Source organism: Castor canadensis, chromosome 15 (genome assembly GCF_047511655.1).
Source record: "Castor canadensis chromosome 15, mCasCan1.hap1v2, whole genome shotgun sequence".
Classification (NCBI taxonomy): domain Eukaryota; kingdom Metazoa; phylum Chordata; class Mammalia; order Rodentia; family Castoridae; genus Castor; species Castor canadensis.
Genome location: NC_133400.1, coordinates 56,388,867 through 56,403,309, shown reverse-complemented (window position 1 = coordinate 56,403,309; position 14,443 = coordinate 56,388,867). Strand labels below are relative to the sequence as shown.

The window sequence follows — 14,443 nt, the reverse complement described above, 5'->3', positions numbered from 1 at the left end:
GCTTCTAGACATCATCAATAGCTACAGCAAGATAGCAGGATATAAAATCATTAGCATTTCTATACAGTAACAATGAGCAAACTGAAAAAGAATGTATGAAAACAATTCCATTTATAATAGCCTCAAAAAAAATCAAATACCTAGGTGTAAACCTAACAAAAGATGTGAATGACACTATAAACTTCTGAAGAAAGAGATTGAGGAAGACTATAGAAAGTGGAGAGATCTCCCATGCTCATGGATTGGTAGAATCAACATAGTAAAAATGTCGATACTCCCAAAAGTAATCTACATGTATAATGCAATTCCCATCAAAATTCCAATGACATTCATCAAAGAGATTGAAAAAAAAAGTGAAATTTATATGGAAACACAAGAGGCCACGAATAGCCAAGGCAATACTCAGTCAAAAGAACAACGCTGGAGGTATCACGATACCTGGCTTCAAATTATATTACAAAGCAATAATGATAAAAACAACATGGTACTGGCACAAAGACAGACATGAAGACCAGTGGAACAGAATAGAGGACCCAGATATGAAGCCACACAACTATAACCAACTTATCTTTGACAAAGGAGCTCAAAATAGATGATGGAGAAAAAGCAGCTTCTTCAACAAAAAGTGCTAGGAAAACTGGTTAGCAGTCTGCAAAAAACTGAAACTAGATCCATGTATATCACCCTATACCAATATTAACTCAAAATGGATCAAGGATCTTAATATCAGACCCCAAACTCTAAGGTTGATACAGGAAAGAGTAGGAAATACTCTGGAGTTAGTAGGTATATGCAAGAACTTTCTCAACAAAACCCCAGCAGCACAGCAACTAAGAGATAGCATAGATAAATGGGACCTCATAAAACTGAAAAGCTTCTGTTCATCAAAAGAAGTGGTCTCTAAACTGAAGAGAACACCCACAGAGTGGGAGAAAATATTTGCCAGCTACACATCAGACAAAGGACTGATAACCAGAATATACAGGGAAGTTAAAAAACTAAGTTCTCCCAAAACTAATGAACCAATAAAGAAATGGGCAAGTGAACTAAATAGAACTTTGTCAAAAGAGGAATTCAAATGGCCAGAAAACACATGAAAAAATGCTCACCATCTCTAGCAATAAAGGAAATGCAAATTAAAACCACGCTAAGATTCCACCTCACCCCTGTTAGAGTAGCCATCATTAGCAACACCACCAACAACAGGTGTTGGCGAGGATGTGGGGGAAAAAGGAACCCTCTTACACTGTTGGTGGGAATGTAGACTAGTACAACCACTCTGGAAAAAAATTTGGAGGCTACTTAAAACACTAAACATTGATCTACCATTTGATCCAGCAATACCACTCTTGGGGATATACCCAAAAGACTGTGACACAGGTTATGCCAGAGGCACCTGCACACCCATGTTTATTGCGGCACTATTCACAATAGCCAAGTTATGGAAACAGCCAAGATGCCCCACCACTGATGAATGGATTAAGAAAATGTGGTATCTATACACAATGGAATTCTATGCAGCCATGAAGAAGAATGAAATGTTATCATTTGCTGGTAAATGGATGGAATTGGAGAACATCATTCTGAGTGAGGTTAGCCTGGCCCAAAACACCAAAAATTGTGTGTTTTCCCTCATACGTGAACATTATAATGTGAACATTAGATCAAGGGCAAACACACCAAGGGGATTGGACTTTGAGCACATGAGAAAAGCGAGAGCTCACAAGGGAGGTGTGAGGATAGGTAAGACACCTAAAAAATTAGCTAGCATTTGTTGTCCTTAATGCAGAGAAACTAAAGCAGATACCTTAAAAGCAACTGAGGCCAATAGGAAAAGGGGACCAGGATCTAGAGAAAAGGTTAGATCAAAAAGAATTAACCTAGAAGGCAACACACACGTACAGGAAATTAATGTGAGTCAACTCCCTGTATAGCTATCCTTATCTCAACCAGGAACACTTGTTCCTTCCTATTATTGCCCATACTCTCTCTACAACAAAATTAGAGATAAGGGCAAAATAGTTTATGCTGGGTATTGAGGGGGTAGGGGGGAGAGGGAGGGGGCAGCATGGGTGGTAAGGGAGGTGTTGGGGGCAGGGGGGGAGGTACGACCCAAGCCTTGTATGCACATATGAATAATAAAACAATAAAAAACAGTTTTAGTTTATTAATTTCTTTCACTTTGAGAAGCCTGATGGGGGCAACTTAGAGGGATAGGTTAATGGTGAGAATTTCAAAGGACTTCAAGGAGCTGCTCAGACTGCCTTGATGATGTTAACATTTACATTTTCTGCTGTCTTTAAAAGATTTTCACACTGAACAACCTAATAATTGTGATTAAATTGTTTAACAAAATCATTCATTTGATTGCCAACTTGAGTAGCTGCATTTGGTAAAAAAAAAAAAAAAAAAAACCATGGGGACTAAGGGGTGTGTTAGTCAACTTTTGTCTTTGCCAAGATAAATGACCTGACAAAAAATTCAGGTGGAGGAAAGCATTATTTTGGCTTATGATTTCTGAGGTTGAGTCCATGATCACTTGGCACCATATTTCTGGGCGTGTGATGAGGCAGAACATCATGGCAGATTGTGGGAGTGTTTGGCAGAGGCTGTTTACCTCATGGCAGCCATGAAGCAGAGAGGTTCAGAGAGGGCCCCAGGACAAGATGCAGCCTTAAACACACCCCCAGAGGCCTACTTCCTCCTGCTAGATCCCATCTCCTAAAGTTTCCAGAACCTCCCAAAATAGTGCTGCCAGCTAGAGACTGAGCCTTCAATACCTGAGCCTTTTGGAGAGCACTTTATATCTAAAATGTCAATTTCTTCAATTGAAATATATGAGTCACATTGCTGCATGGCCCAGTCAGTGTGTTTGGGTCAGTTAGGGGCTCAAGGTGTGGCTTAGTGACCCCCACACTGCACTGGTTCTCAGTCAGACTGATGTTTTGGTATTTAATAATATTTAAGTAAATGATTATCTATGGTCTTTTACTCCAGTAATTTTGTTTGTTTTATTTTTAGGGTAAGTTTCTTATTTCTGACTTAGTCTCAGTTGAAGGGTCTTTGAGACTATAGTGGTCTCTATAAAATGACTTGGCCAGAATTCATTCTTTCCAGGGACTCTGCTTCTACAACACTGGTTCTGTGCCTTAGAAAATTAAATCATAGTATTGTTAACTTACTGTATGAAGTGTCCTCTTTTGAAACTCACACCCACCCATCTTCCACTTGTTCCCCTCTCCCTTCTTACCCTACTTCATCTCTAGAATAGGACTGAAGCCTGATCCTTTCCATTAACAATGATTATTCTGTTTCTTACGACTCCTAATTTTCCTCTTCACTGTGCTCTCAAAGTGACCATACTGGTGGCTCCTCCATTATTTTGTCTGCTATTTCACTCAGTAACGAATTTTAAAAAGTGATATCCCTAGAAAGTGATGGGGAAGTATTGGCTTCCTGGGGAAAAGCTTTATGTCGTGCTGTTATAGAAAAACCAGAGCTGTACAGTAGTTAACTGGTAGAAACACATTTTATTCAAAAAACCATTGCATAGGAGAAAAGATACCTCAGTATTGAAACTGGGCTGAATTCTTTTCTTTTTTGCTTTTTGTTTGAGATAGTATCTCGCTGTTTAGCCTAGGTTGGACTTGAATTCCCAGTCTTTTTACAACTCAGTCTGCCAAGTGCAGGATTACATATATTTGCCACTACACAGGCTTAAAACTGGGCTTAGTTCTGAGTGTAGCATAAGCAAGTGGGAATTTTTAGCCAAGGAACAGGGGTGGAGGGTTGGGGGGTGGTGAGTACATAGAAAATTACTAAGAAGGAGACATCAGGGTAAGGGGGATTCTGGCTAAACTAACTTACCAGGATTTTTGTAAAGGATAGGCTGGGTGGTCAGACATCTCCCAGAGGAGGGAAGAGGATGGAGAGCCCCCCGCTACAACCTCCCCAAGATATCAAGGGTGATCAGATCAAAGTTCTAGCTAAACCTCTTCAGCAGGACACGGAAGTCTGAAGTTGAGGCCAAGTTGGGAAGAGGATTCAGAGGAGCCTGACAAGAGTTTGGTCAAGGAGGGACTGTCAGTGTCTTGACTGTGTCACTTTTAGTTCCTATGGCTATATTTTTTAATTGAAAGGCAAGAACCTTACCTGCAGTTGTCTCATGTGCTTCTCGAAGACTTAGCTTAGGCTATGATGTCTCTAGGGGTTGGAGGTACACAGAACTTACTTTTTACAGAGGGAAGTTTTACAGCTGCCCTTAGCTGGTCCAGTGTGTAGCTGTGTTGTGGGGTCACTGAGGCACTCAAGAGGGGATTTTTGGGCTGTCTCAACATGTACATTACTTATGTGTTTACTTTCTGCAGCTATAGCCTCCAAGAGAGCTAGGATCTCAATAAGCTCTTCTGTGTCACTTGTCCTCAGCACAGTGGTCTGCATATAGCAATTACGCAATGCATAGCGCTTGTATTGGCCAGGTTTTCGTCACTACAATAAAATGCCTGAGACAGGTTACTTCATGAAGAAAAGAGGTTTATTTAGCTTATGGTTTTACAGGTTGAATGTCCTAACAGTATAGCATAGGCTCTGGTGAAGGCCTTATGGCTGATGGAAAAGAGTGTGGGAAGGGAGGGATCACATGGCAAGCAAGGAAGCAGAGAGAGACTGATGGGGACAAGCTCATGTTTTTATAATAACCTTCTTATAAGAACTCAGGTGTCCGATAGGGCATCCTTACACCCCAGTAGCCTAAAATATCTCCCACTAGGCTCCACTTCTTAAAGGTTCCACTACTCTGGGGACCAAGCCTCTAATACGTGAACTTTTGGGATACACAACTAAACCATATCCAAACCACAGGATTTAATGAAAATTAGACCAATGTCTATAATAATGGTAATGGGATCAGGGGATCGTGGAATATAGAAACCAGTAGAGGGAGCCTGAGAGATGGAAAGCTCTAATTATTTTAAAAAGGTTTCTCTGGATGAGTAACTTCTCACTACTTCCCCAGCCACTTAACAGACAGACAAGCTGACTGGGGTTCACCTCCCTCCTTTGTTCCCATCCTCCCTAGGTGAAGCCTGAGAAAGGGCTGAGGAGGGGACTCTGAGGCCTGGATTATCCAAGAATTAGATAGCTTGCCCTTCTCTGGCTATTGGTAACTAACTGAGTGTTGTACAGACTCCAGCACTCCTGCATTCTGGACTCTCTGTTCTCTTGCTCTGGGGGCTGGAGAGGGAGGTCAGGATGGCAGTGGTTTAACATTGGCTGCAGGGACCTTCAGGTGGACTAGGAAGTGGATGCTGGCCATTTCCAGTGTGGCTGGTGTGCTGTGGCATCACCCTGGAGTCTTCTGCTTGCTCTTCCACAAAGCCTGCCAGGCAAGAGGCAGAGCCTCTGTTCTGAGTGTGCACACCACACTGTTTTTTTGTTGTGGACAGGTGTCCTTCTGCAGGGTTCCTCTAAGCAATGTGTTTCTTATGATCCCATGTATAGGATTGACATGCCACGTCCAGTTGGGTGGGAGAAATTGGAAACCCTAGAGTCTGCTTTTTTGGCTTTTATAATTGTGGTGACAAGCTCCTATGGTGCAGGTTCCAAGTAGCGCTTATGTGGGAGCTCCAGGTACCTCCTTGACCGCCACACTTCACAACACTACCCTTTTCCTTACCAAGGCTGGAGTCCTCTTGTGAACAAGTGCTGCACAGGACAAACCTGGAGCTTGCAGAAAACTTTGTGTTCAAAAGAAAAAAAGCTGTGGCAAAACACAGTGTTCTGAGGAGTTGTGTGGCTGGGTCTATGTACAGATCACAGTGATGTTTCTGGAAGACAATTCCTTCAAATTTGCCTCCAGCATAGGAATATGTTCAGCTTAATTGGTGGATCTTCTGCCAACTGAATGCAGTCAGTTGTCTTGCTGTTTAGAAGCAAATATGGGCCTTGAAACCTAGAGGAGCTGTCATCTGCTTCCTTTCTGCTAGAGTTTTCAGTTTGGGGAGGCAGCTTTTAACTGGTCTTGCTGAGCTTGACCAAACTAAAGGAAGAAAAGTTTTGATTTTGTTGAGTTACCAGGTGCTGCCCCAGCAAGCGAGGGCTGCTGCCTACCTGCCCTGCATGGCTTTCTCTACCACTTTCCTTTCAGTGTTTCCTCTTCATCCCTGTGTACATTGGAGAGAGGACTGGAAGATATCAGTTTTACCTATGGGTTAAGATTCTCAGAGGGAGCAAGGAAGAGTCACTGCTCCTAGGGTACATGGAAGAGGAAGGTGGAGATTCTGTATTTTGCTCTTTGAGCAGTAGGAGAGAAGCATGCTTAGCCACATGCTATGGGGTGTCAGAGGAGGCAGTGGAAAGAGCTGGGTTTTCCTGGGGCCTGAGAATCTGGGAGCAGAGGCATGTAATTGAGAAGCATGTCTAGTAGGAAGTCTTCCTGCATCATGTGGAGCCATGGCTCTGGAGCCCAGGAACTGAGGTGGCCCTCCTTGTGGTGAGTGAGGAGACAGATGTGATTCTGACACCCTTTTTAACCCTTTTTATCTTTTGAGATGTGTCTCACTGTGATGGCCAGGCTAGGACTCAAGTGATACTTCTGCCTCTTTTTTCTGAGTAGCTGGAATTACAGGAGTGCAATGCCATGCTCAGCTTTGATTCTGATGCCTTAAATCAGTAGACTGGATGGATGCATGTTGCCAGAAAACAGAAGTGGCTTAAAAGACAGCAAGATACCAAGTAGACCTCATCTAGATACAGGCTGCATTCTTCAGAAGTTATCAGCATTTGCCCTTTTGCATAATTCAGATTCAGGATTGCTGCCCTTTTCTCTTCCTCTCAGCAGGTAGTTTTGTCATGGTCATAGAACACTGTTATTTGGCCAGTACTAGGGGGTCGTTTATATTTCCTGTACTCTAAAGCTGGGGTCTACAGCTCGTTGTGACTGGGGCATTGACAACTTCCCAGCGGTAAAAATCATTTGCCATCCAGTTCCCTAAATATAAGTTGTAACTCAGACCCCTAAGACTGTAAGTTTATCTGAGTGCTCTTGAAGTGGGATTCTCCTTGAAGTTTACAAAATTATTAGGTTTTTTTTTTTTGGTCTTCAAGCACTATGTATTTTTCTGTTTCCAAATAGTCTGAAGGTGGCCAGTTCAGTTAATTTGCAGATGTAATCCCTCGATGCATGTTTTTTCCTTTAAGACCACTGAACCTGGGCTGGGATGTAGCTCAGTGACAGAGTGTTTTCCTAGCAAGCTGGAGACCCTGGGTTCCTTCCCCACCATCAAAAAGGAAAAGACAAAAAATCTTGCCAAACATGTACTTAATTTTTATTGTGTAGGTTAACCAAACCACATTTGTATAGTAGTTGTTGCCAAACCGTTCTGGAGGGTGTTTAGCTGAGAGCCATGTTAGGTCTGGCCTGGGATTGGAGGAGCACCTGCAGAATTGCTTTCTGTGGAAGTGGCACGCACAGTGCTGGGGCTCAGGTCCTTCACAGATGGCTTAGGCTCCTAGCAGATGTGCTGCGGAGATCCACTTTGAGTTGCAAACAAGTGTTACACAGGTGGATTTTGGGAACCCAGCTCTTTTGAAACTATACGTGAATTTCATAAAGTTCCTGTTTTCAGTATGCAACAGTGTGCTTGAGGGTAAGGCCTGAAAGGCATCTTGGAAGTGAAGGTCACATTTAAACACCCCCACAGTGGTGAGATTGTTATGCTTCATGTGCTGTGAAGGCTGTGGGATGCATGTCTGTCTGCTGACTGGGCTTTGCTGTCCCAGGTGCCTTACCTGCCAGGGATGCCCATGTGTAACTTCTTTCTGGGGGCTGCTGTCTTGGGTTGCTCTTTTCTCCTCCTTTCCTTCACCCCCTACCCCAGGTAGGCTGGCCCTACAGTTTGAGCCATGCGCTCAAGTCCTTTTGCTTTAGTTATTTTTCATAAAGGGTCTTGCATTTTTGCTCAGGGCCACCCTGACATGATTCTCCTACTTATGCCTCTTGCATAGCTAGGATTACAGATCTGAGATACCATACCTGACTTATTTGTTGAGATGGAGTCTCACTTATGTTTTGCCTGGGCTAGCCTCTGACCTTGATCCTCCTGATTTTCCCTTTCAAAATAGCTGGGATTACATTCACGCACCACCTCATGTGGCTGTTCTCCCTCTTCTGAAGCCTTCTGCCCCTCCGTTGAATTTGTATCATAAGGTGGTGAGGGAATGGAGGTATGATCACAGATCCTAGCCTGCCTGCTGTGTAGCTGGCACACAAAAGATGCTTTGAAACTCAAGGGTTAGCATGTCGCTGTCAGAAGGCTAAAACTCTGCAGTGGAGTACTGACAGGGTATGAGTACCTGAACTCCCCCTTAACAGATCCCAGTTATGCTGTCAGCTCACATGGGGAAGAAAATCCACATTCATTGTGTTGAGAACCTTGAGGGGAGCGTTTTTCTAGACTTGGGACACTGGCTGTGCCCAAGATCTACCTCCAAATTGGGGTTTGCCTTTGTTTTGGGATTTATATGCCTCTAAAAGAGAGAAAATTATATTGAAGCAGAAGGTCAGGTTAACTGTTCTTGAGGTTATATGGTTACACGGGATATGTGTAGAGTTGGAGCTCACTAAAGCCTCTAGGCTGTGCCATGGGGTACCCACCCCCTCATTCCCTCCCTCTTGTCTGATTTAAGCCACATGGCTAGCTTTTCTTTTATATGTCATATTCCCTTCTAGTACCATGAATCTGATGTGGACAGTTTTATAGAGGAAGCATGTAGGAATTTGTGAAATACTGAAAACTTTTTTCTTGAGGTTAGATGAGAGGTGGTCTGTCAGTCTCCCTGGGAGTGCAGGGGTTTCCTTCCTCTTGTTGGAGGGATGCTGTGGTTACCTCCTTCTCACCCCAACCCTTCCTTTTGAGTAGATGTTGTGGGCATTTAAGTTGGTCTCAGAATTAGTTCACAGAGAGAGAAGGTGCTTTGTATCATGGTGGGGAGCCTTCTAAGTGGTCACACAATTGGAGGGCTTGAAGGAACCTCCTAGACTTGTTTAGGAATACTGTTTGTTGTGAAAACAGATTTCTGTTTGAGAAAATGAAGAGTTTTTCCTGACATCTGTGCCCACACCGCCAAATGAAAGAGCTATCGGTGGATATTTCCAGAGTTATTCACTGTTTGTTAGAAAATTGGGTGTAGGAATACTAATGGTGCAATAGGGTTAAAGTAGTAGTGGTAGTTTTTGGTGCAAAAAATGTGTACACATGCATGCATGTAAATGCAAAAATAATACCTATTGAAACTGTTCCAGGAATCAGGGGAGGGGAGATAAAGGGGAGGAGAGGAAGGGGCGAATTCAAGTATGACATAGTTGATACATTGTAAATGCCACAGTGTACCTCCACCCAGCACAACAATAAAGGGAAAAAAGAGATATTTTTGATGAGGAGAGCTATAAGCACATGAAAATGAAGGAGTCCTGTGGTGCTGCTGCCCCCTACTTGGTTTTTCCTCCTTCATTTCGAGTTTGAAAACATTCGGAAGGAATGTTTGGTATTATAGTTACGGCTATCAGACAGTTGCTGTGGAATCCCTAGAATGAACTCCTAGGCTATTGTGTGTTTGTTTTTAACTGTAGGTATGCTGCTGTTGCATTGATCTGTTATTTCGCTTTGCACTTTATTTCTTTTGAGAGAACAACAGGGTGGTAGGCAAGATAGGAGTCTTTTGAATGTGTACTTTGTGGAAATCTGTCTGAAGTCAAATCAGCTGTGCTCTGAAGAGTGTGGAGAGTCATCCAGAATAGAGGTGCAGCAGTTGACAGGGCCCTTGCCCATGAGACAGTGCAGTTTCTGTTTGTTGTGTAATTTTATGCAGAGTGCCTTGGCCTCTGACCTCCAAGTTTGTCAGAGGGGAGTCAGGGAGCTGAAGGGCAGAGGTGAGTGGAGAGGCCTGTGTAAAGGTTTGCTCACATGAGAGAGGAGGCTTAGATGGGTTTGTTTGTGATAGTGATGATTATCTGTCTACTTAAATCACTATTGATTAGGAGACGATTTTTGGAACCCTGGAATCAGCCAGAAGCTCCCAGAACACTCTGTTATTCCCACACGAAACATCCCCTGCCAATCTCCTTCTCTAGCAGCTACAGCAAAAATGTGTTTTGCCAGGAGAAGGATCAAATTTGAATTTCCCATAGTGATTTTTGTGGGATATGGCTGATTTCAAGCAAAGGCATCTTCTTTTCTCCATCTGAAATATTTATCACTCAAAATTAGCAGAGTGATACAGTGGGAAACAGTGGGTTGAGGGAAATTTGATGTCTGAATAGAGAAGAGATAAAAAATTCCTAGCTTTACTGGAATGTGTTGAGGATGGGCTAAGCAGAGGCTTAGAGTAGAAGTTGATGAAAATAAATCAGATTGTTCATTATTAATGGCTCCACTTACAATTTTCCTTCCATTACCCTTCTTAATTCTTGTTTTTGTTTTCTGGTTCTGAAAAAAAACAAACATAAAGAATCTTTTTCTTTGACCCAGACCCGGAGATGAACGTAGAAATCAGATTTTCTGTGTGTACAACGTTTTCCTAGGCACAGAACCCAACTACATTAAGAAGTCTGTTTCTTCTTCCCAAGGTCTGCTAGACTAGGCATCACACCCAGGAGTTCTCAGGCTGCTGATAGGGGAGAGCATGGGACCTGGGCCAGCCACCTTGTGGGGCCAGCCTCCTGATGGCAGTCTACCAGCCACTGATCCCTCCTGAGTGTTGACTGGGGCCGTGCCGTCCTCTCCAGTTGTGTGCCATGAGCTCTGTTTGGTGAGCCCAGGTCAGAACAAGGAAGGTTGAAAGTCTGCACTACCCTTTTTAGGTTCTCTGTGGGAGAGGCCACTGTGCTTAGCCAGGTGTGGTGACAGCATGCTGCCACCACAGCTGCTGTCTGGGTATCCAGGGTGAGCAGTTGCACACCAGGTGCTGGCCACACACACTGGGTATGAAGGGACTGTAGACAGCTGGGAAACAATACCTGTGAACAGAACAACGGTCTTGGCAGAGTAATAAGAGGTTGAAGAAGGACAGAGCTGGGAACAGAAAAATGTAATTCTAAAAAAAAAATCCTAATTTTAATTGATTTTCAGATGATTCCCAGAGGTAAGAAAGACAGTATAGGAAACAAGTTGAAAATCACCTTGAAACATATAAGGTAAAAAAACATATTGATAGAAATATCCTGCTCCTATGTGAAAGAGTAATCTGTAATCCTTACATTCAGCTTAAATGGTACAGAGAAGCAAAAGAAGAAAAAAAATATCAACCTGTCTTGTCTCCTGAGGAGGAAGAAACTATAGATGGGAACCACTAATTAAAGAATGTCAAAAGCCTAGAACCAGCTGAGCCTTACACGATGCTGAGGACAAAGAAAACAGTAAAAATTAGAGTTTCACAGTATAAGTAGGACCGAATCAGAGGCTTGCTTGGTAAGTGGAAGAGGATGTGGATGGACCTCTGCTCCTGATCTATTTGCTCACCAGGTTGAGCACGGATAAGGGCAAAAACCGGAGAGATTCTTTTCTTGTACAGACCCAGAGGCTAAGGAAAGTAGCACATGTGTTCATAGAAGCATTGTAGATAAACTTTGAGAAATCATAAGCAATGGGAAAGAAGGAGCACAAGATAAAGGCAAATCATGTCCTCATTTTCCTGTGCTGCTGTGCCCCGTGGGCTGGTTATTGTGACTTGCTTTGAGGTAGAGTGCGTAAGGTTGATGGAATAGATAGCTTATGGACATGTAGGAAACAGAATTGTTCTCCAAGAGTAGACCTGATTTCAGTAGAAGTCAGCAAAGGCGTACTACTTGGTTTTGAGGGCACTGCCAGACAGGACAACCAGAGTGCTCTTTAGTTCTGCTTCTTCACCTGGACAGCTTTGGAGTCACCGGAGGCTTGTTTCTAAGCCAGAGGCCTGGATTGGGGCAAGAATTTGCCTTTCTACTGAGTTCCAGTGACATTGACATTACAAGTCAAAGCTAATTTGTTTAATGTTGTTGGGATTGGGGAAGACAGAACTTGTGGAGAAAATCGTGAAGTTGGTTGGTAGTATTACTGGTGGGGGGCTTCTGAGTTGGTTGAAATGGTTGGCACCACTTCAACTTGGACAAATGTCTTTCAACTTTTTGTATTCTAACTTGACCATCACCTGTTAAATGATTTCATTGGGGAGGACGATACGTATATTTCCCAAATCTGAAGCACCACAGAACCAGTAGGGATAGTTATAATGTTGAATGAGAGTTTAAGTGATCTTGGTGTGTTGGGAAGATTTAGTAGTGATGCATGTGAAATGTCTGCAATTATATACATATAGGAGGCCTGAAGTCTTATGGGATAAAAAGTCTTGGGGATTGGGTAGACTATTTTCCTCCCAAATCATAATCTAATTCTACCTCTCCTTGGGGGGGAAATTGTAGTCTTGGTTAGGTCATGGCTGAAGTATTTTTGCAGTTTTAGCACTACATTTTAAGGTTTTTGACAACATTGAGAGTGTATTGAGGGAAGAGATGAATATGTTTAAATGGATGTTGACAGACTATAGACTACCTAAACAGATGAAGGAACCTGGAATGCTTAGCCTGGAGATTATTTAAAGATTTCATGGTGTTTGTCTACAAATATTATGGAGTTAGATCTGTTTTATGTAATACCTGAGGGTAAAAGGAGGTCCAAGGCTGAAATATAGTGGGATGCAAGTGTTCAATATTAAGAAACATTTTATAATGATGCAGTGTGATTCCTTAAAAGCTGGGAATGTGGTGCTAGCTCTGGTATATTCAAGCTGAGACCTGATGACTGTTTATCTGGAATGGCTTTATGTGGTAACACCACCAGTATCTCACCTGCTTACAGTAACAGACCTTTATTTCTTGCTCATGTCACATCATAGCAGCAAGAGGGCAGCACTTGCTCCAGGTGTCTTATTTTAGGACCCAGAGAGGGAACTGCTCTTTTTGGGTCTGAGATGTGCTATTGTAATGGGGAGAGCAGGAGTGTAGGAGAGATTGAGCAGACTTGCAGGTCCTGCAAAGATGGGAAGGATATCTTGCTTCCTCCATCATAAGGGTGCCACACAGGTGCCACATGGCCAAAGGTGGAGAGGTGAAGTGAACTCCCACTGGATGTGCAGCATCAGGTTGGCAGTTAGAACCCTATTATAGGGAGGAAGAAGATATTTGGAAACAGTAATCCAGGTGGATTACTGTTGTAATCCACCTACTTGTGAAGACTGGACTCAATATTTACTCTAAGTATTTAGAATATTTACAAGGCACACGGCCCACTCTTCCCCTTCATAAAGGGAAGAAGCAGAGCCAGCAGAAGTTGAACTTGACTTTGTCACCTCCTCTCTGCTGTTGAGCCTCTGTCAGAGGGTAAGCTTACTGAATTTCATCTTTTAGCAGAGATTTCTAGCCTTTTAAACACATTGCTTCTGTGTTAGTTTTCTATTGCTGTGTAATAAATTACCACAAATTTCTCAGTTTAAAACAATACACATGGGGCATGAGTCTAGGCCTGGCTTAGCTGGGTCCTGTGCTTGCTATACAGTCTCTCTCAGTGTGACTGCTGTGGCTGGAATCTCATCTGAAAGCTTGCCTGGGAAAAGATAACCTTCCAAACTCACTTATGCATCGAGGGCTTTGGAAGGATTCAGTTTCTTACAGGTTACTGTACTGAAGGCCACAGTTTCTTGCTACTGTTGGCTAGAGACTAACAGTTACTTGCTTACTTCATGAAAACCAACAAGAGAGTCTTCTGGCAAGCTGGAAGTCACTGTCTTGGGTGACCTTATCGCGGAAGTAATGTCACCTGGGCCATATTCTGTTGATTAGAAGCAAGTCAGAGGTCCTATCCATAGTCAGGAGAGGGGATTACCCAAGAGCATGAATACTAGGAGGGAGGCTCTGAGAGGCAGTTTGCCCTAGAATAGGACTTCATGTTATATCTCATAATAAGACTTCTGCAGCATGCCTTCTACTCCATGGTAGAAGGGAGTGATTCAGTCATTGTCAGAAGAAATTTTCATAGTGGAGGTGAGATTGGAACTGAACTTTGAAGTGGTAGCCCCAGGATGTCCATATGTTAAAAGGGACTATGAAGAGAGTGGCAGTCTGATTGGAAGGAGGGATTTGACAGATACAGCTGGTATGGTATAGCTTGGGTCGTACAGCCAAAGTCTTGCCACATCAGGCCTGGAGACTGACACAGCTCTGAACGATGCAGAGATTCCATTAAAGAAGGGAGAAGAAAACGGGGGGGAAAAAAAAGACGAGATGAGGAGACAAAAAATGCAAGCAACACCAAGAAGTCAGGTCTGCTGACTTCTATTTCCTCCTAAGAAGCCTGAGTAGGGGCTCAGGGAGCATGGAGCCCCACAGAAGAATCAGAACTGTCCACTTCCAGAT

At 43.1% G+C, this 14,443-nt stretch overlaps 1 pseudogene; it reads left to right on the top strand.

The window, feature by feature from the left end:
• The window catches only part of LOC141417463 (junctional cadherin 5-associated protein-like), a 240,078-nt pseudogene that overhangs the window by 116,329 nt on the left and 109,306 nt on the right, over positions 1-14,443 (top strand).